Raw genomic sequence first — 20,127 nt, forward strand, 5'->3', positions numbered from 1 at the left:
AAGGTAAAGAGAAGAAAGCTGTTGAATGGAAGAGATCTGAATCTGTCGTTGATAAGCAGCGGAGTAAGGGAAAATCTGCAGGAGGAAAGCTAAAAAGGACGGCCATCCATCTCCTAGCACGGAGGAACTGGCAACTCGGGCGGCTTTGCAGTGAAACGGTTGGTAATTAAATGGTACACCACCGGGTAGGTGACTGTATGAGGAAATAAAACTCTTCCTCTATCAGAGACTGGGAAAATAACTTCCTGCTCCTGCACACCGTGCAGCTTTATATCTTTTAGCTCCTCCGCAAAGCGCTTCGGGATCTCGGCAAAGGCGTTTCTTGGGACGTGAGCCTCAGCTGGGGGGGGGGGGGGATCTGCCGCTGCCTGGCCTGGCTGGAATGACCCGAGTCTGACGTCAGCCCGTCCCCCAACGTGGCGACTGCTCGGGGTCAGGGGTGGGGGGGGGGAAACGCGGCTCAGAGGAGCCCCTGGAACCTCACTGGACAGGCAGCTACTCGGGGTTAGGTTTCCCAGGATTAAGGAAAGGTCGAAGCTAAATCTTTGACGCTCGCCCCGCCACTGCTCTAAAAAACTCAGGATATCAGTCCTGAGGCTGCGGCGAACGCCCTACCCAGGATTTCAAACCCCGATTCTGTACCACTGCTGCTCCACACAGAAGAGGAAAGAGGCGTTTGTGGGGGGGAACAGGGCTGAGGAGGAAGGTTGTGGCTGATAGAGTGATAAAGCCAGAGCTAGGGAGGAGGAAAGGGAAGGGAATCTGAGTCAGGGAGGGAGGAGTGACAGAAATTAGAAGAGGGAGGGGCTGATAATCAAGAGAAGGGAGAGCAGATTAGAAGAGCCCAAAACAGGGACCATAGGAGATAAGGAGAGAGTATGGGGGTATATAAGGGGGCAGAAAGGGCAGATGAGAGGCAGGTAAGGAGAGGCAGGTGCTAGGAATCAGGGAGGGGTTGATGGGAAGGATGGAGGTGATACAAAGTGGCAAGCACAGCGGGGGTAACAAGCTGCATGGGGCAGCGAAAATGCCCTCATCCCTGCTGGCGTTCAGCACTGCCAACCTCTGTCCCTTCCCTTCCCCTTCCTGCATGCTGCCCCTCTCTTCCAGGGACCCCACGTGGAAGGAGGAGGAGGAGCGGCATGGCCACCCTGTGAACTGTGAGCATGTACCAGCTCACAGCCCTCATGCTCAGGACAGGAGCATTACTGGCAAGTCCTCTGTGCTGATTGTCGCCCCTGCTGCTTTGGAGGATGGGGGAGTCGGGGGGGGGGGGGAGATGGGGAGGGGAGGGTCCTTGAAGTGAGGAGTGGCACTAGAGAGTGGGGCATAATAGTTATCCCGGCCCCGCAGGGTTGCTTCCGGAATGAGGGATGCAGGTTCCGGGATGAATCAGCTATAGTGGGAACCCCTGGAATTCAGACGTGCATACCTCTGCCCTCAAGCGGACAGGATGCTTGCCTGTATTTGCTCCCACCCCGGTCATCCCTGCCAGTTTTGATCACAATTATAAAGTGCCCATAGTATGTTCTATTTATTTACATAGTTCAGTTACAATCCCGTAAATCACACGAGTATCTGAGCTGGCAGAGCACCCAAGAATGCTGTCTTAACGCTGTCTGATGTGATTTTCATGTGCACCTTCATACATGTCTACCGAATGTTTCGCAATCACTTGTACCCAGCTATTTTCGCATTAGCAGAAGCTGGATCCCTCCCTGGGTCCCTCACCACACCTCGTATTACATGAAAGCGTCTCCCTGGATTCATAGTGAAAGCTCAGTGTGTGTGGTTTTTGCTACTGACTCCAGCACTTGTCATCCTGGTTTAACTGGGTCAGGCAAAGGTGTCAAAATAAGCATAATAGGGATGGGCAGGTATAAATCCATGTTTTGCCTGCTGTTGAAAGCGATGCCATTAATGATGCCATCTTTCTGACCTGGCAAGGGTTACGTAAGTGTCACCTTGAGCAGTGACTTCCACCTCACGGTTCCCTTCTCCTCCTGCAAGCTCAAAGCAGGAACTTCATCTTACCCACTGAAGACGCACAATTAGCTGTTTTCGTAACTCTCCACCCACTAATGATTTAAGCTCGATAGAGGAAGTTGCTGTGGTTGCTACGAGTTTAGGACAGGACTCGTTGAAGTCATTTGCATTTACGCTTAGCTCAAAAATGAGTTTGCAGACCAAAAGCATGCCAGGCCCTAGGACGAGGCAAAAGAGGAAACCACGCCACAAAGGAACTATGTTCTACTCATTTATTGTTCAAAATAATATTTTTTCTGTTTTCCCCCTTTGCATTAAACTTGAGAAGACTTTCTCTTAGGACCTGGCATGGGAAGATGCCAGGTATTTACGTGGCAAGGTTTTATCTGAGATGTCACAGTATAACCACTATTTAAAAGCTGTCTGCCCATCCACACAAGTGCGCAGCTCTACAATCCCTGCCACTCTGTCAGAGATCCCCTGTGTTTGCCCAATGCTTTCCTGAATTCAGATATTGTCCTTGTCTCCACAGGGAGGCTGTTCCATGTATCCACCACCCTCTCTGAAAAGAAATACTGCCTTAAATTACTCCTCAGTCTACCCCCGCTTTCACCTTCATCCCAGGATCCCTTGCTCTCTGGCCTCCTTTCCGTTGAAAGAGGCTCAGCTCTTGTGTATTGATACCTCTGCTGTATTTAAATACAGTATCTCTATCATATTTTTATTCCAAATTCTGAGAGATAGTGGAATAACAATCTTGTAAATAAATATTTTCCCAATCCTGCCTTTTCTCTAGGGTATACGTGTTTAGATGTTTAAGTCAATTTTTCCCCCTGTTTAAGTTGCATCCAAGCTTTCTCCTCCTGTTCTATGTAAAACAGTTACTTTTTGTCACAGTATGTTGAATGTTGCAATGTAAACCGGAGTGATAATTAACTCTGTTATTTGAACTTCGGTATAGAAAAGTAATAAATAAATAAATAAGTCTCTCCCTATTATAAAGTCCTCTGACCATTTTAGTAACCACCCTCTGGGTAGCATAGACAGTTTCTTCTCAGTCAACACGTTTCGCTACTGGATCACGAGAAAAGAAAGTTCTGTGAAAGTTAAACTGACATGCATGAAATAACATTGGTCTCTTACCAGCCAAGATTGCAGATTTTTAATTTAATTTAATTTAATTTTTTTATTTATGCATTCGCAAAGTACAATTCAAGAATCCACTTGAAAGGCAACTCATGAGACAAGACAGAAACAAAAATAGAAATTAAGAAATGAATATTATAAGAAAGTCATACATGTCTCATACTATCCAAGTCCTCAGTAGGGGGATCCAGATACACAACCCCAGAAAAAATAACATTTATCACTGAAAAATCACTAGCACAAAAGGAGGGTAGCTTATTACAAACATGAGAGGAGCTCATCACTGGACATTCTGCCTTCTACCAATGGAGGTTGGGGAAGAACTTAAGGTAACCCTAGATTTGTCACTCAAAAAGGCTGATAGTTGAGATGGTTGAAAGATAACAAAAGCATCACGATATTTTATCAAACATTTGCAGGGAAATTTAAGAAGGAAAAAAGACACCAAGTTCTAAAGCCGAACAGAATTGGTCTTCTCCTCCTCTTCTGTGTTTGTCTGGCGAGATATGGAAAGATTTGCACCTTTAGATTTAAGAAAGATTACCATACGATGGCGGAAATACATTTTAAGAATCCAGGCCCTGTCAGACTCTAGTAGAAAGGAAACAATGAAAGTAGCTGGAGTGACCGCCTTTTCCTCAGGTGTTTCCAAAATTGTAGTGAGGTCCAGTTTACCTGGGATCTATAGGCGAGACAACTTGCATATTATTTTGATCGGAGAGACCTTTCTTGAAGTTAACGGAAGAGCTTGCTCAGGAATTTTAAGTATGACCATTAAATATCGTTTTTCCACATGTCCTTAGGTGAAATAAACGGTTCTTTTGAGAAGTTAATACAATGGAGGTTCCTCCCCGATATTTCATTTTCCATATACTCAAATTTATTTAGTAGTAACTGCTTTTCTTTATGCAAAACCTGCTGTAAAGTTGATGAAATTTCAGACTGAATTTTAAGCGTTTCACAGAATATTTTAGTCTCCCTGGATTCATTTTCCACGGATTTCAAACGGAAATCCAGATCATTTATGCAAGCCGCAAGCGGTTTTATCTTGAGCAGAAATATTACTACGAGTTTGTATTCCTGTCCAAATAGCTTCAGGAGTAAACGATGTAGGCCTTACCGTCTCAGAGAATTGGGTCTGAGGTAGCTCAGTAAGGACATTCTCCAAACTGCCGCAGAGCTCCAACGGCTCTGGGACGCTTCCAACAAGCCCCGCAGGCTCAGAACGAGACTCAAGGCTGGCGGTTTCCTCTTATCGGCACCGTACCTCATCGTGGTTCCTGTGGTTCTCGCCCCAGCGGGATTGGCAGGGGGCCGTCCGCTCCTCCGGGGACAGAGAGATGTCGTCAGCTCAGGGAGGGGACCGAGTTCAGCTTCCTCTCGATCCACCTTCCAGCGAACTTTCTCCCAGAGCACCAGCTCCCCAGCACAAATGAGCGTCCATAGGTCCCAACAGAGGGGTAGAACAGAGAGCAGCCGAGGCCTCGCACTCTCTAGTCCACGTTTGCGGGCTGAATGAGGCATTTTCCACAAAAGTTAAACAAGGTAAGAGCAAGCTCACGCGTGGTAAGCTAGTTTAGCCATCTTGGATCCCCCCGCCTGCCTGCAGATTTTTAATTTTAATGTCTTTTTTTGTAAATTTTGTTACAGACTAACCATGCCTATACAGAGAAAGGAATCTAGCTAGTTACATAAAAACATAACATAAGAGAGTGAATGAGCGAGCAAACACAGCTCGCTCATTCACTCTCTCTCTCCCCCACCCCGGGAACTCATGGCAGCAGCAGCCTCCTCCCAACGCTAACCTCTTCATCTTCAGCCCTCGCGGAGGCGGAGTCCCATGGCCGCGGCGGAACCTCTTCATTTTCCTCCGAGCCGCGCTGCAGTCTTCTTTTCTTCGGGCCGATGCCGAGCGCACTAGCGTGGCCTCTGCTTGCCGCGCAGGCACCCAATACTCTCCACTTCCCCTTCCGGGCCGCGGGGGGGGGGGGGCAGGAAGAAGAGAGCATGCCAGTGCCGCTGACTCCAGCTGTCCTGCCGCGTTCCGCCCGGGCTGACAGCATTTTAAGCCCGGGCGGAGGAGGACCGGGGAGCAGCTGGGTCAGCGGGAAAGTGTGGGGACACTTGTCTGCGAGCCAGATGCAGCCCTCAAAAGAGCCATATCTGGCTCGCGAGCCATGGGTTCCCGACCCCTGCTCTATGGGATAGAGGGGGTTGCTCACAGGTCTCCAGCCTCTGCTCTCAGGATTAGAGGGGTTGCTTCTTTTCCAAGGCACAGGGTATTCCCCAGAATAAGAAAACATCAAAAGCTACAAAAACCTTCACGCTCTATGAAGGGAGGCAGACCCTCTCAGACAGGGAGTGTACTGAGAAAGGATCTCCTCTGAACGCAAGAAAAAATACCAAGCCTGGTTAGTGGGCCCAGATCAACAAGGAGAAAACAAAACAGCTCCTTACTCCTCAACCTTTTACTCAAAATGACCCCACTCTATACTTCTCTAACTCCGCCTTATGCCCCTGGGATAGCCAATCACAGTCAGCTCAGTGGAGAGCCTGAAAGAGAATGGAAAATCCCATGCTGTTACCAGTCCAGATAGTAAGGGATCTAGGGCCATCTAGTGACAAACCAAAGGGTTGGTCATAGTGGTTTCTACCAACCCTAGCAAACTAAGTGCCTTGCATGAAGTCATGAAATAAATGACTTTTTAGGCTCCATCCACCAGCAGCAGGAAAGTGTTGTAGAAATTTCAAGTGAACACATGCCTTTCACACCAGAGGAGGAGTCTGGACAAAGTAGGTTTTAATTCTTGGCCCCTCTGAGTCTAGCACTTCATCGTTCTTTGATGTCATGACCTCTTGAGCCATAAAGCATAACCTACACCAAGAAACCGAATGGGAGGCACAAACTGGCTTCTTTTCTGCTTTAGTTTAACATTTTGCTGAAATACTTCTGATCATTTTTGTGTTCCGGGGCAAATTACGCTATGTTGCATTATCCAGTCACATTCCTCTTGACTTCTAGTATATATTTTATGGTTCACAATGGCTATAATATCCTACCCACTGAATCAGGCTTTTTAATAAGATAATTAACCGCCCTAGATCCAAGCACTCAGAGCTTTGCCTCACTAAACTTTAACGCTTCTCCACAGGCAATTGCCTCAGATGACCTTTATTAGTTAACATTGCAAAAAATAATAAAATGCAAAAAGCACACTCTGCACTCTGACAATTACAAGTTCCAAAGTCATAATTAGGCCAAGGTGAGTTAGCGGTAGGGTTATTTCACTGAGGGATGGCAGCTGTCCCAGCACCCACTGCATTTTCAATCCACATACTAGAGGTACGACTGTTACACCGGAGTATCACTTGTTTGCCGTGGCCTAATAATTAGGACTTTGTAGCTTGCAACTATGGGAGTGTAGTTTTTGGGGGTTTTTAATTGTATTTTTAAGCAGATGGTTTAATTCCCCTTCCTTGGTTTTTGCAACATTGTGTCCCTAATGGTTTCGGCTGGCATAGGATTATTCTTCATAGTGGGCAGGCTCTCAATTTCAACCAACAGGCCAAGGGGGGCCCATCCTCAGTACTTGCCTCCGATTGTAAACTTGATCTTAGCCCAGACAGCTTTGATTTTGCTCTGAAAGGTGGTATAATAAGAGCAAAAAAATAAATTCAACTAAACCCTATACGTCATCTTAGCTGAAAGGCTGGGAAGTGATATAGGAGAGTAGAAAGCATTTTGTTGTGGTTTGGGTTCCTGTTAAGCATGCTAGCAGGCTCTAGTACGAGGAGGGGGGGGGGGGGTCATGGGATGAGGTTGAAAGGGGGTAGATTCAAAAGTAATCTAAGGAAATATTTCTTTACAGAGAGGTTGGGTGAATGCATGGAACAGCCTCCCAGTGGAGGTGATGAAGGCAAGGATAGCGTCTGAATTCCAGGAAGCAAGGGACAAGTACAGGGGATCTCTGAGGGAGTGGTAGGGTTTGCAGAGCTGAGCAGTGGGTGTGGATGGACAGGAGATAGTACATTATGGTCTTTTTCTAGCAACATGTTTCTGTTTCTGTGATCAATCAGCCTTGGATATGCATCAGCTGCACGCAGACCAACTTGGGCTACATTTGTAAGACTAATGTCCTCCATGTCTATGCTCACATTTCAGAGACTAATGCATAAGTAGGGTAACCATGCTGCTCCATGTGCAGAGGTACACACTGAATCAGTATTGGGCTTAGCCCATTGCATACAGGGAAATGTAGCTCTGATTTCTTAATTGACGTTGGTAAGAAAAACAGGACTATATTTTCCTCATGCAAAGGGATAAAACCAGAACTGGCTGAGTTTGTTCTATTTTGCATGGAGCTCTGTGAGGCACATTAGCCAGGGTGTGGTTAAGAAGGAATGCTACTTTGATGGAACGGAAAGTAGAAAGCATTGACTTCTAAACCATTCGCGTTGGCTTGAAGACATGCCTCGTGTTCTTGTCATTGGTATAGAGGAAAATTTCTGAGCAAATTTACAACTGCAACATAATGTAGATCTCAAAAGAAGGATGTGAAAGCCATGCTTAAGCAGGGATCTTCCTTATCCGGTGAAAGGCATTTTCAATAATGCACCAGGCCCGTGGCTCTGCCTTCCTCCAAAGTTTAGACCTGATCATGCTACAGTACTTTTTAGCCCTGGTTGAAAAGTGCTAAAAAGCACTAAAATGTTTGGAAGTTTTCAGCAATGGATGATTACAGCTCAACCATGTAAAAAAAACAAACAAAACTCAAATATCTAAAGCAGTGGTTCTCACCCAGCCAGTCTGTTTTTCAGGGTATCCACTTTGACTATATATGAGAGAGATTTGTGTATAACAAAGGTACTGCATCTGTACACCTATCCATATATAGGGCCTCAATCATTAAATTGTCACAGAATGGGACCAAATCCATTTTGAATACGGCCCATATTTTGTAGCATCATATTATCTACCTAACTATATCTGTCTGTCTATTTCTAGCATACCATATTTATCTAAATTTATAGTGCAGAGCTGTCATGGAATGATGTGGGCTGGAATATAGTCTGGATGAAGATTAAATGCATTTATCAGTTGAGGCAGCACAAAGTGTGTTTTACAGCAGTGTTTTATTAAGGGGAGGGAGTAAACGCCAAGGGACACTTGTAAACCATACGAAGAGGCACATTTAACCTTTATTTAAAAAACACAAATTCAAACAGTAAAGCAATCCTCTGAAATATGTCATGCATTTAATTGTAAAAGTTTAGGATTTAACACCTACATGCATCTAAAAATGTTCAAATTTCTGAAAGAATATTGTAATTAAACCCTACTGGGTATAAATCTCTGTATCAGGCTGACATTGTCTCCTGTCTCTGGCTGAAAAAAAAAATGGACAGCAGCAGGTCATGGGTCATACTGGGCCATGGGTGGCCAACTCTAGTCCTCAAGAGCCACAAACAGATCTGGTTTTCAGGATATCCACAATGAATATACATCAGATAGATTTGCAGACTAATAGAGGCAATGCATACAAATCTACTAATGTATATCCATTATGGATATCCTGAAAACCCAGCTTGATTGTAGTTGTTGAGGCCTGGAGTTGGCCACCCCTCCATTCAGAGTGGCCTTTGCTCACATGTTTGAGTGTCATCCACTGTAAGATTATGCAGTGACACAATTCTTTCTATGTGGCAAAGAAGATTCAATATCTGACAAAAGTTCGTGCATCAAGCCAGAAGCTAGAGGCAAGAGCTGGGTGGAGGCATGTTGACATAGAACATCAGAGATGAAAGACTTCAGAAATCACTATCTACTGTTCTCATGTTCACCTACAAATACACCACATTTCCCCAGGACGAGCCTGGCAAGTAGCACTACTCCAGCCTTTACAAGCTCCCACATCACCTGTCTGGATAGCTGAAAGCATGGTGCCCTCTTCAGCATGGAATCGTTCAGCTAGAACCTGCTTTGAAGCTTACATGCTTTCCGTTCAAATGGCCCATCCATTCTAACAAACTTGTTAACAACATAAGAACATGCCATACTGGGTCAGACCAAGGGTCCATCAAGCCCAGCATCCTGTTTCCAACAGTGGCCAATCCAGGCCATAAGAACCTGGCAAGTACCCAAAAACTAAGCTTATTCTATGTTGGTCGTATGTCTTCTGCTTCCTTCACTATGACTGGCATTGTCAAATTTGGATTTTACTTCATGTTTTCCCAGGAGAGGTCCTTTCTTCATCAACTGCAGGTATTGAAGGGTAAGGTCACCAGACTGCAGCTGATTCTGCAGCGCCTGGAAGACATCTAGAATATCTCCCATAAGTTCTGTTAGCCACGTTTATTTATTTTATTTATTTATTTGGAAGAATGAGTGAACAGGAAAAGAGTGCTCAGATGGTGAGCTCTGGAATTGCAGCTCTACGACAGATAGTACTGTAAATGCATTGTCTTGTATCTGTTTGCCATCAATCTGAATGCTGACAACAACAACAAAACAATTCCTCAAACATTTCCCAGCTCATTTTAGTTCTAAGGCTTTGCTGGACTCCATTGGAAATCAATAGGATCCCTAAACTGTAGGTCTGAAGCTGTAGGTTGTAATTATTATTATATTATTATTTCGGTGTCATTAGCTAATAGTTTGTAATTTCCTTGCTGATGTCTTTTAATTGTGCTGTTGTTTTAGGATGCTGTAAACCTCCCCAGACGATCCTTGTGGCTCTGGGGTTTGTTGTATAAATTTTGTATATTTTGTGCGGTGCAGCCCAGGGGTAGGCAGCGCCGTACCGAGACATACAGTGGGCGGTCCCGACCTCGTGGAGCTTACAATCGAGTTAAGAGAAGACGAAACACAAGCAGGAGGCCATCGTGCTGGCAGTTCATGTGCGGGGATGCCGAAGACCCACCCAGCCGATGGAGCAGCAAGTGAGATCAAGGATTTGGCCGGCCAGGATTATACAAAGGCGATCGTTATATTCTTATATTCTCATATCTGAGCTTCACGAAGCAGCAAAGGTCCGGCAGGCAGTCGGGTGGGAGTGGGGGGAAAGGCAATGAGAAGCAGCATCCTTGGCACAGAACTGGGTTTTTTTTTTTACCCACGGGCTTTGCACCAGCTCTGAAAAGGATGCCACCTACTTTCTTTGAAAATTGCCAGGGAAACTAAAACACCCACGGGGGATTTGCTCTTCCTTTTTCGGCAGATATGTTTCCCCCTTCATGCACAGTTTTGAAATTGCCCTGTCCCCAAGCCCGTGGGCCAAAATATTATGCAACGGGAGAGGTGGGGGCGACTTCCATAAAACCTTCTAGCAGGGGAAATAACCATTCACCCACATAAATGGCTTCTGAAATTTCCCCTCCATTTGCTGAAGTTACCGGGAATTAGGAAGCGTGCAGAGCAAAAATGATCGTTTTCTTCTTGCTTTCGTTTCTTTTAACCATGTTTCCTTTTTTTTTTTCTTTTCTTCGTTGCTTCAGAACATCGTGCGCACTCTTTGAAAATGGCGCCTGCTATTTCCTGATACCTTAAAAGTCAGGAGAAAGCCGAGTGGGACCTCTCCAGCCCCATTAATCTCTCCGTTCTCTCAATCACAGGGTGAAGGGCCCCTGCAGTCTCATCTCTTTTGCCAACTTATGTAACCCCCCCATCCCGGGGGAGACTACTGCACTCCAATGGGGCCATGGAAGACTCTGCCTAACCCTGCAATTGTCCCTTTTCCCCGGCGTCTGGATGGGGGGAGTGGGAGAAAAAAAAACCATTTGCAAGGCTCGGATGTGACTTTACATTCTGCTCCCCGGAAGAGGTGCACTTTTCCCCCCAAGCTGTGGATGCTGCGAGTGCCCAAAAAAAAAAACAACTCGGAAGACTCTGGGTGAGTGTCCAAGATCAATCGTCACCAAAATGGCCAAATCTTTGCATGGTCAATGGTACAATAGCAAATAATCTCTTTTCCCCCACAGGTGCCTATTACAATTCTTCTTTCTCCATCTCTCTTTGTCCTGGTCCAGAGCCAAGGGAAACACTCACCAGCCAGGGCTTGAATCAATGAGGTTCCCAAGTGGGTAAGGGCAGATAAACACCCCCCCCCCCCACTCTAGCTAACCAAAAAAAAAAAAATCTGTGCCCAGAATCCTAACCGTCTCTCTCCCGGGGTGAAGTCTCCAATATTGATCTTGTCTACCAAATGTCTCTCTCTCAACCTCTTCCCCGTTCTGCTTCTCAAATGCCAAGTTGGCAAGGGAATCCCCTGGAACACACAACAGCTCTCAATGTTCCCCTGACAGGGTAGGAAGAAGGAGCCGCAAGGAAACCTCCTCCTTCCTCCCAGATCTTCTAACCCCAAAATGCCTCTTTTCCCCGCAAAACTGAGCTTCACACCAGAAGACGCTGCGATGGGTCACCGCCAACCCCCTCTGCTTCCATGGAAGGCCACAGCAGGGCAGGTCTCCCCTATCCTGGCCCCCAGGGAAAGGGCTCCCCCAGCCTTCACCCCCAAGCAACACCCAGGAGTCTCGCAGGCGCAGGGACAAAAATATTCCAAATCCCCCAAAACAGGCAGAGATAGAAACCCAGCCAGCCAGTCAGTGGGGTTGAAAGGGACGCTCCCTGGACCTGTCCCAGGAGCTGCAGGGCAGGCGGTACCCGAGTCCAAGGGCAGGCCCAAAAAAATCCAACGGAGGCAAAACTCCACCAACATCCACCACTGCCCCCAGAGCTGCCAGGAGAGAGAGAGAGAGAGAGCCGCCTTTGTTAACTCATCAGGGGGACGCATATGAGTGGTACCTCCCCTTATCACTGACCTGTACTGCACCATCCCTAGCCAAAAAAAAGAGTTTAGAGTGAGGGCTCTATTAGTAATGAGCCTGGAGGGGCCATTGCACTTAGAACTACCTCTCTGAGAGAGCTGGACCCAGACAAGCTTGGTTGCTATCTGGGGTGTAATCCCTTACGTCCATACAGAGCGGCCCTTTTCCACAAGCAGCTGGACGGCTCTGCAGGTTTCCCCAGTAGGCCTCGGCGGACAAGCTTTGTAGCACAGGTGCAGGTGGCGAGGGAGAGGCGGCTGCCGGTTCTGCCTCCCTGGATTCACATCCTTGTCCCTCCCCCCTCCCCGGTTAAGCAGATTTTGCATGAAGGCATATGGACTCATGTTTGCTGGAACGTTTTTTCCTGCCCAGTTCCAGCAGGGCCTCCTGCAAACAGCAGCTACGCTCAGTCTGGCCCTCCCCCCCGCCCCTCCCCCCCAGTACCCACTTCCAACCAAACCTCAGACGGGCTGAGTCTGGCTGGCTGTCCAGGCAACAACAAATCCAACTAGAAGACCTGGCCAGGATCCCGACACGGATCCTACAGGGACACGACATGGGGCCTCCGAGTCTCAGCCATGCATTTGGTGGAGCACAGCGGAGTGAAAATAGCACCTACCTTGCCCTCCTCCCTCACTGCCCTCCTCCCTCACTGCTTTATCTGTCAAAAAAAAGTCCCATTCTGCAGGGTCATCTTTAACAAGAGAGGATGCAACCTTTTCCCACCATATTATTATCCCTGCATGTTATCTTACATTCATTCCAGGGAGTTTTCCGGAAGAATGACGCAGGCATTGTGTTTAGGGAGGTTGGAGTCCCTGGCATGCTCATGACGTCCCCCCAACCAAATGATTCTCCCCCCGAGAGCTACAGCGTACCAAGCTCTGACAGGCCAACGCAGCACACGGTTTTAATACTCAGCTGAATGCGTTGTAGACCTCCCGATGCAGTAAGATAACGCCATGCAAATGCATCGGGACTTAGAACAAAGTGGGAGGCCCGTAAATGTGCCGAACTGCGCATTTTAACTCGGGAAAAGGAATTGAGGGTTGTCCCTGACAGGCAGATCGCGCTTCGGGTCGGTGCTGGCGGCCGCCGTCACTCAGCCAAACAAATGCTGATTTGTCGGCCATCTGGCTGCCACTTATCCGGCTTAATTAGTGGCGAACCTTGCGGGATAGCCGGATAAGTCAGCACTTATCCGGGGTTTAAGTTCCCTGACCCTGGAGTTAAGTTTCCAGTGCTAAGAGAGACTGCGTTTGGCCAGGGCACCTCTCTGCTTTGGGGCAGTACCGGTTTAGTGCCCTCATCCGCACGGAATTTCCAAGCGAGGGCGCAAAAGCGGGACTCCCACCGTAGAAACGCACATTTTGCCAGCGTAAACCTACTTGCTGCGTCCGCAGTAAGGTTTTTACGCTCACAAAAAATGAGCGCTCAAACGCGGGCAAAACTGGGCATTGGCCGGAACACCACCCTGCTCTGGATCGGCCTGGACCCCCGGGCGGCTCGCCCAAAAAGTAAGAGAAGCCTGCGCAGCAGGAGCAGCAGCTGCTGCGCACGTTTTAGACGCTTTTGCTTGAGCGCTGTTGAAAATGCGGCGCTACGAGCTCTAATCGTTTTTTTCCCCTCTTCCCTGGCCTCTCCCGTTCCTTCACTCCCGCTTTCTTTTGCCTCGATGACCTGCTTCTGACAGCTCGAGCCCGTTGCCCGTCTCCTGCCACATAGGGAGCTCGGTTCCGTGGCCTGAAATAGAAGCTGAAACCTGCAGCGAGCATGCACGAGTGGCCAAAGTGGGTGGAGGCGAGGCAGCATCCTTTATATCCTGTTTTTAAGAATTACAGAAGAGGAGAAACAATAAACAACAGACACTCTTCTGCCGCTGTTGTTTGAAAGAGGCGCAAAGCTTGTTGCTGGGTGTTTCTTTTGCAATGTCCCCTAGGGCTTCCTGCTCTCTCTTTTTACATCTGGGCCCTCTTATTTGCATAACCTGCCAAATTCAGCAGCCATCACACTGAGCTGATGAAGCCAGATTTTGCCAAACATACACAGAGCACTTGTGATCCTGGGGGTTTATAAATTGCAGATTTAGGGTACTCTCAGGCAATCAGGTGTTTTGGGGAGATACTGTAAATAGGTGCTTATTGGTGTTTTCACACACAAATGTTTTAGATGGATTTAATTTAGAAAGTTATAAATCAACGTCTCTTCAAATTGTTACTTGCCTTTAGTATTTATTATTTAAGTTAAAATTACAAAATGAAACTTCATAATGCCGTGTTGTGGGGCGTTTGCATGTGGCTAGGGTGGGGATGGTAGGGGGTGTGTATGCAGTAGGGAGATGGGGTAGGGGGAAGCAGGGTATGTGTGGCTGGGGGAGTAACAGGGTGAGTGTGGCTAGGGGTAGTGGAGTGGGGGGGTGGAGATGGGGTGCTGTGATTATGGGAGTGGCAGGGGGTATGTGCTGTATATCTGGCTAGGAGGGTGGTTGGTGTTTGGCTGAGTTGTTTATTTTAGGATAGTAACCGCCGCTCCGTACAGGTTACCCCCAAGTCTTCTGTTAAGGGTAGTAACCGCCACTCCGTGCAAGTTACCCCCCAAGCCTTCTGTTAAGGGTAGTAACCGCCGCTCCGTGCAGGTTACCCCCCAAGTCTTCTGTTAAGGGTAGTAACCGCCGCTCCGTGCAGGTTAGTCCATGCCTTCTGTTAAGGGTAGTAACTGCCGCTCCGTGCAAGTTAGCCCCATGCCTTCTGTTAAGGGTAGTAACTGCCGCTCCGTTCAGCTTACCCCATGCCTTCTGTTAAGGGTGGTAGCTGCCGCTCCGTGCAGGTTACCCCCAAGCCTTCTGTTAAGGGAAGTAACCGCCACTCCGTGCAGGTTACCCCATGCCTTCTGTTAAGGGTAGTAACCGCCGCTCCGTGCAGGTCACCCACAAGTCTTCTGTTAAGGGTAGTAACTGCCGCTCCGTGCAGGTTACCCCCATGCCTTCTGTTAAGGGTAGTAATTGCCGCTCCGTGCAGGTTACCCCCATGCCTTCTGTTCAGGATAGTAACTGTAGTTCCGTGCAGGTTACCCCCATGCCTTCTATTAAGGGTAGTAACCGCCGTTCCGTGCAGGTCACCCACAAGCCTTCTGTTAAGGGTAGTAACTGCTGCTCCATGCAGGTTACCTCCATGATTCTGTTGAGTAACTGCCGCTCCCTGCAGGTCACCCACAAGCCTTCTGTTAAGGGTAGTGACTGCCGCTCCGTGCAAGTTACCCCCATGCCTTTTTTAAGGGTGGTAGCCGTCGCTCCATGCAGGTTACCCCCAAGCCTTCTGTTAAGGTGGTAACTGCCGCTCCATGCAGGTTACCCCCAAGCCTTCTGTTACTACTTTTAATAGAAGGCTTGGAGGGGTAGCATACATGGAGTGGCAGGTACTACTAACCTTAACAGAAGACTTGGAGATAATCTGCATGCAGCGATAGTTACCACCATTAAAAAAAATACTTTTCTGGGCAGACTGGATGGACCCGATATGTTACTATCATTCTTCCCTTCCCCAACACTTCTCCTTCCCATTCCATCGCACCCCCCTCTCCCCTCCCCCATTCCCTATAGCATGCCCCTCTTCTCTCTCATTTCATTTCCCTTCCCCTCCCCCTACTTTCCCCATAGAGCTTTCTTCCCCCTCTCCCATCCTGCTTCCCTTTCCACCTCCCCTCTCCCCCCACTCCTTTCTCTACTCAAACTTCCTATAGGCTCCTCTTCTATGGAGGGCAAGATTTGGGCTCCCTCCTTCCATGATGCCTCTTTTTTTTTTTTTCTTGTGCCAATGGGGACTTGGACTCTGCGACTGGCCCGCTCCGATGACATCGCCTGTCCACTAACTGCTGCTTCTTTCTGACTCGCAGCAGCTGGACAACAGCATCGCAGCACCTCCAAGGCAGGTCTATTTTCCAGTTAAAACTGACAAATCCAGTTCCCCCATCAGGGTTTTCGATTTTAAATGAAAATCAGATGCCCTAATTTAAATATTTAAAAAAACAGATATAAAACATAAGAACATAAGATATCCACCATTTTATTCGCCGTTCCTTTCCTAATAATTCCTAACATTTTGTTTGCTTTTTTGATCACTACAGCACACTGAGCCGACGATTTCAATGTATTATCCACTATGATGCTTCGATCTCTTTCCTGGGTGATAGCTCCTAATATGGAACCTAACATCGTGTAACTACAGCAAGGGCTATTTTTCCCTATGTGCATCACCTTGCACTTGTCCACATTAAATTTCATCTGCCATTTGGATGCCCAATCTTCCAGTCTCACAAGGTCCTCCTGCAATTTATCACAATCTGCATAATTGTGTCATCCGTAAATTTGATCACCTCACTTGTAATTCCCCTTTCCAGATTATCTATAAATATATTGAAAAGCACCGGTCCAAGAACAGATCCCTGAGGCACTCCACTGTTTACCTTTTTCCACTGTAAAAATAGACCATTTAATCCTACTTTCTGTTTGCTGTCTTTTAAACAGTTTGAGTTCCACAAAAGGACATCGCCTCCTATCCCATGACTTTTTAATGTTCTTATAAGCCTCTCATGAGGGACTTTGTCGAACGCCTTCTGAAAAACCAAATACACCAATTCACCTGTCAGAGAACCAGCAGCCAGGGCTGGTCTCTGTGGGTAACACTCCGGCCACTCCAAAGCTCCTTTCAGTCCACAAATAAGCATGACCCCCTGTGCCACGATGTGACCTGCATAGCCCCGTGGCTGGCCATAGCCCACGCCACTGGCGGGTGAGTGCATCCAGGCATGAGCTAGGCAGACGCTGAAGACACAGAGTCTAAGCAAGACAAGGCACCAGGTGAAGACTAACGACAAGGACCAAACCGACCAAGGCTCCAGAAGAGAAGGCACGGGAACTTAGGACTCAGGACCAGAATTCAAGAACTCAGATGACTATGACCAAAACTAGGAACTCAGGAACAGGACTCTGAAGACTTGCAACCAGACTCTGGTCTGAAAGCTGAAGACACCAGAATGCTGAGACAGACTGAAGACATCAAATGCTGGAACAAAGCGAAGACCACTGGAACCAGACGTAGGCCAGAACGCTGAAGTAGGTTGAAGACACCAGGTGTTGGGACAAGGTGAAGTCTAAGACACTGGAACAAGACGAAGACCCACAGGAGACCTTGCAGGACCAGAAATGTGGAATCATCAGTGAAGACCTGGCATCAGGAACAAAGACTAGGACAAGGAACCCACAGAATCAGGAGCAATAATCAGGAGACTTTGTGAAGGCCAGTAGTAAAGACTGAAGAGCTAGGGAGGATTCCTTCTGAGGGCACCGCGGGATCTTCCCATCACGGACCCTTTAAATGCTGAAGAGATGCGCATGCGCACACCTAGTGGGAGGCCAATGGCAATCTGGCCACAAAGAGACAGCGTCTGTGGTGCTCCCAGGCTGCAGAAGGGTGATGCAGTGATGGCAGCATCTCAGCCTGCATAGAGCAAGCAGCGGCAGAGTTTTTTCAGCCATGGAACGTAGCAACCAGGCAAAGGCGGCATTGGGGAGGTTGGTAGCTCTCCAGGCCGCATTGGAGAGTGGAGCCGGTATCCGGCCAGCAGTGGTAAGTAAAGCTGCTTGCAGCACTCTCCTGCGAGCAGTAAATCCAACATCGCCTTTGTCCACATGTTTATTCACCCCTTCAGAAGACAGTGTGGTACAACCATTGCAGTGCCTACACTACACGTAATCAGACATTGGTGCCCTTATAAGTCAGGGCAGCCAGATTGCTCCCTGGGTCACCTCTCTCCATGCTTCCTTTTCTCCCTAACCCTGTCCTTTCAAGAACCAAAGCACAACAAGCCTGGCCCATCAACTGATGTAATAACATTGCTTCATACAGTAAATCTTAAACATGTAGCTGCTGAGGATAATGCATAGAAACATAGAAATAACCAGTGACATCACAAGCCTGAGAAGTCACAAGTAAGAAGAGATCTGATCAGGCACATATAGAACCAATGTCAGGAAGTATTTCTTCACGGAGAGGGTGGTGGATGCCTGGAATGCCCTTCCGGAGGAAGTGGTGAAGTCCAAAACTGTGAAGCACTTCAAAGGGGCGAGGGATAAACACTGTGGATCCATCAGGTCTAGAGGACGCATATAAAGAGCAGGCAGCAAGGCCACAGAGGCATTCACGGAGCGGGATGCCAGTGGCCAGTAGTTGGTGTTCCACCTTCACAGAGCGGAAGGATGGAGGGCTGCCATCAAATTAAAAAAAGAAAAAAAACAGGGATGGGTTCATGGGCTATAGGTATTACCAATTATTAGGCTTTTCAATATTTGATGATAGTTAATGTGACTTTCAAGGCATACTTCACTTTCAATGCATATCCAGCATAGCTCCCTGCTTCAACGGCAGGGAGAAGAAAAACTAATACTTCACGCATATCCAGCATTGCTCTCTGCTTCAACGGCTGAGAGCTATGCTGCCGCTTACCCAACTAATCAAACTTAATTATTTCACTTGGAAGCAGCTCCATCACTGCTCTCTACATTAATGGTGGGGGTGAAAGGGAAATAGAACCTAAGGTTACTAAGAGCCAAGAGAAACAGATAAGTATGAGAAAAAAGAAGTGTGAAGCTTGCTGGGCAGACTGGATGGACCGATTGGTCTTCTTCTGCCGTCATTTCTATGTTATATAATCACTTTTATTTGGCTTTCCAATTTATTAAAATAACATTGGCAAAGAAAGAATCGGATACTTTCTGATGCAATTGCAGGAATTACTGGTTTACAAGGTTGGTTTGGCCACAAAAACACCAAGCGTTACCAGAGAAAAAACTAAGACTCCAGAACTGCAAATGGCATCCAACATCAAGAGAGTAATGCTAGAAATGAAAACCAAATTAATCAACAAAATTTCAAAGAATGGATCAGCGGCTATCGAAGATAAGATAAACAAGTTGTAGGCATCGATAACGAATTGAAGGACAGCGTGGAAACTCAAATCAATAGAATTGATGGCTTGGAAAATTGAGTAGTATCTCAGGAAATGGTAATAGATCGCTTAGAGGCTGAGATATCTGCTATGAAAAAGGAAAATGTTGCCCTTTTGGAGTGATTGGAGGATAAGGAGAACAGAGGAAGAAGAAACAACCTCCGTGTGATCGGGATCCCCGAGAGTATGAAAGATGCAGACTTACTCCAGTTGATTCAGGTTTGGCTGCCTGAAAATCTCGGATTTTCTCTAACAACTGAGCCTATACTGTGGAAAAGGCACATAGGGTTGATCTACTCTCGCAAAACACTTCTAGACTGAGACCATTTAGAGAGAATTCTCAATTTTGCAGATAATATAGATTCTCACAGCCTATAAAAAACAATATAACACAAGTCCTCTAAAATATAACGATTTGCGGATTCTATTATTCAGTGATTATTCTGAAAGGGTATCAAAAAAAAGTTGGGCCTTTTCCCCCCATATGTTCTGAACTTTATCGCAGAGATGTTAAATTTAATCTTCAATATCCTGCAAAACTCAAAGTATTTCATGATGGGAAACCTACTATTTTGCTCTCTAAAGACCAAGCACTCAAATTCTTGGAAGGTATGAAGACATCAACGGAGACTTAACTTTCTCTTAGCTGAGGTTCTCGAGTTTCTTTTTTTTCTGACTCATAACTCAGCTCACCACAATATGCAAGAAAATATAAATGACTCGGAAACACTTGTTATTCTTTTATTTCCTTCATAAAAGCATTTCGATTATCTAGCGGAGACTTATTTTCTGTTCTATTTCTTCTCTATGCACAAAATCCAGTTTTTTTCTTACAATTGTGAGGCGGCCATTTTGTTTGCCTTTTTTTCACGGTCTTGTGTATATTCTCTAACACATTAAAAACTATGCTGTTCTAAAAAGCCCTTGCTGAGAATTGCGGTGGCAAGAGGGTATGAAAAGGAATACAAAGCGAGGAGGAAAGGTAATGGTGGGAATATGAAAAATAAAGCCAAAGTTAAAGGCAGTAAAAAGATAAAAATAAGATGATATAACTGTTGCGGAGCGCTCGGAGAGCGATCCCACTTCCTGAGAGAGGTGTGTCCTTGGGCTGCGGCTCGACCCCAGAGGATTCCGAAGAGGGCCGCGGGAGGCGGGGCATGCCCGAGCATG

This window comes from Rhinatrema bivittatum, chromosome 9 (genome assembly GCF_901001135.1).
Source record: "Rhinatrema bivittatum chromosome 9, aRhiBiv1.1, whole genome shotgun sequence".
Lineage (NCBI taxonomy): Eukaryota > Metazoa > Chordata > Amphibia > Gymnophiona > Rhinatrematidae > Rhinatrema > Rhinatrema bivittatum.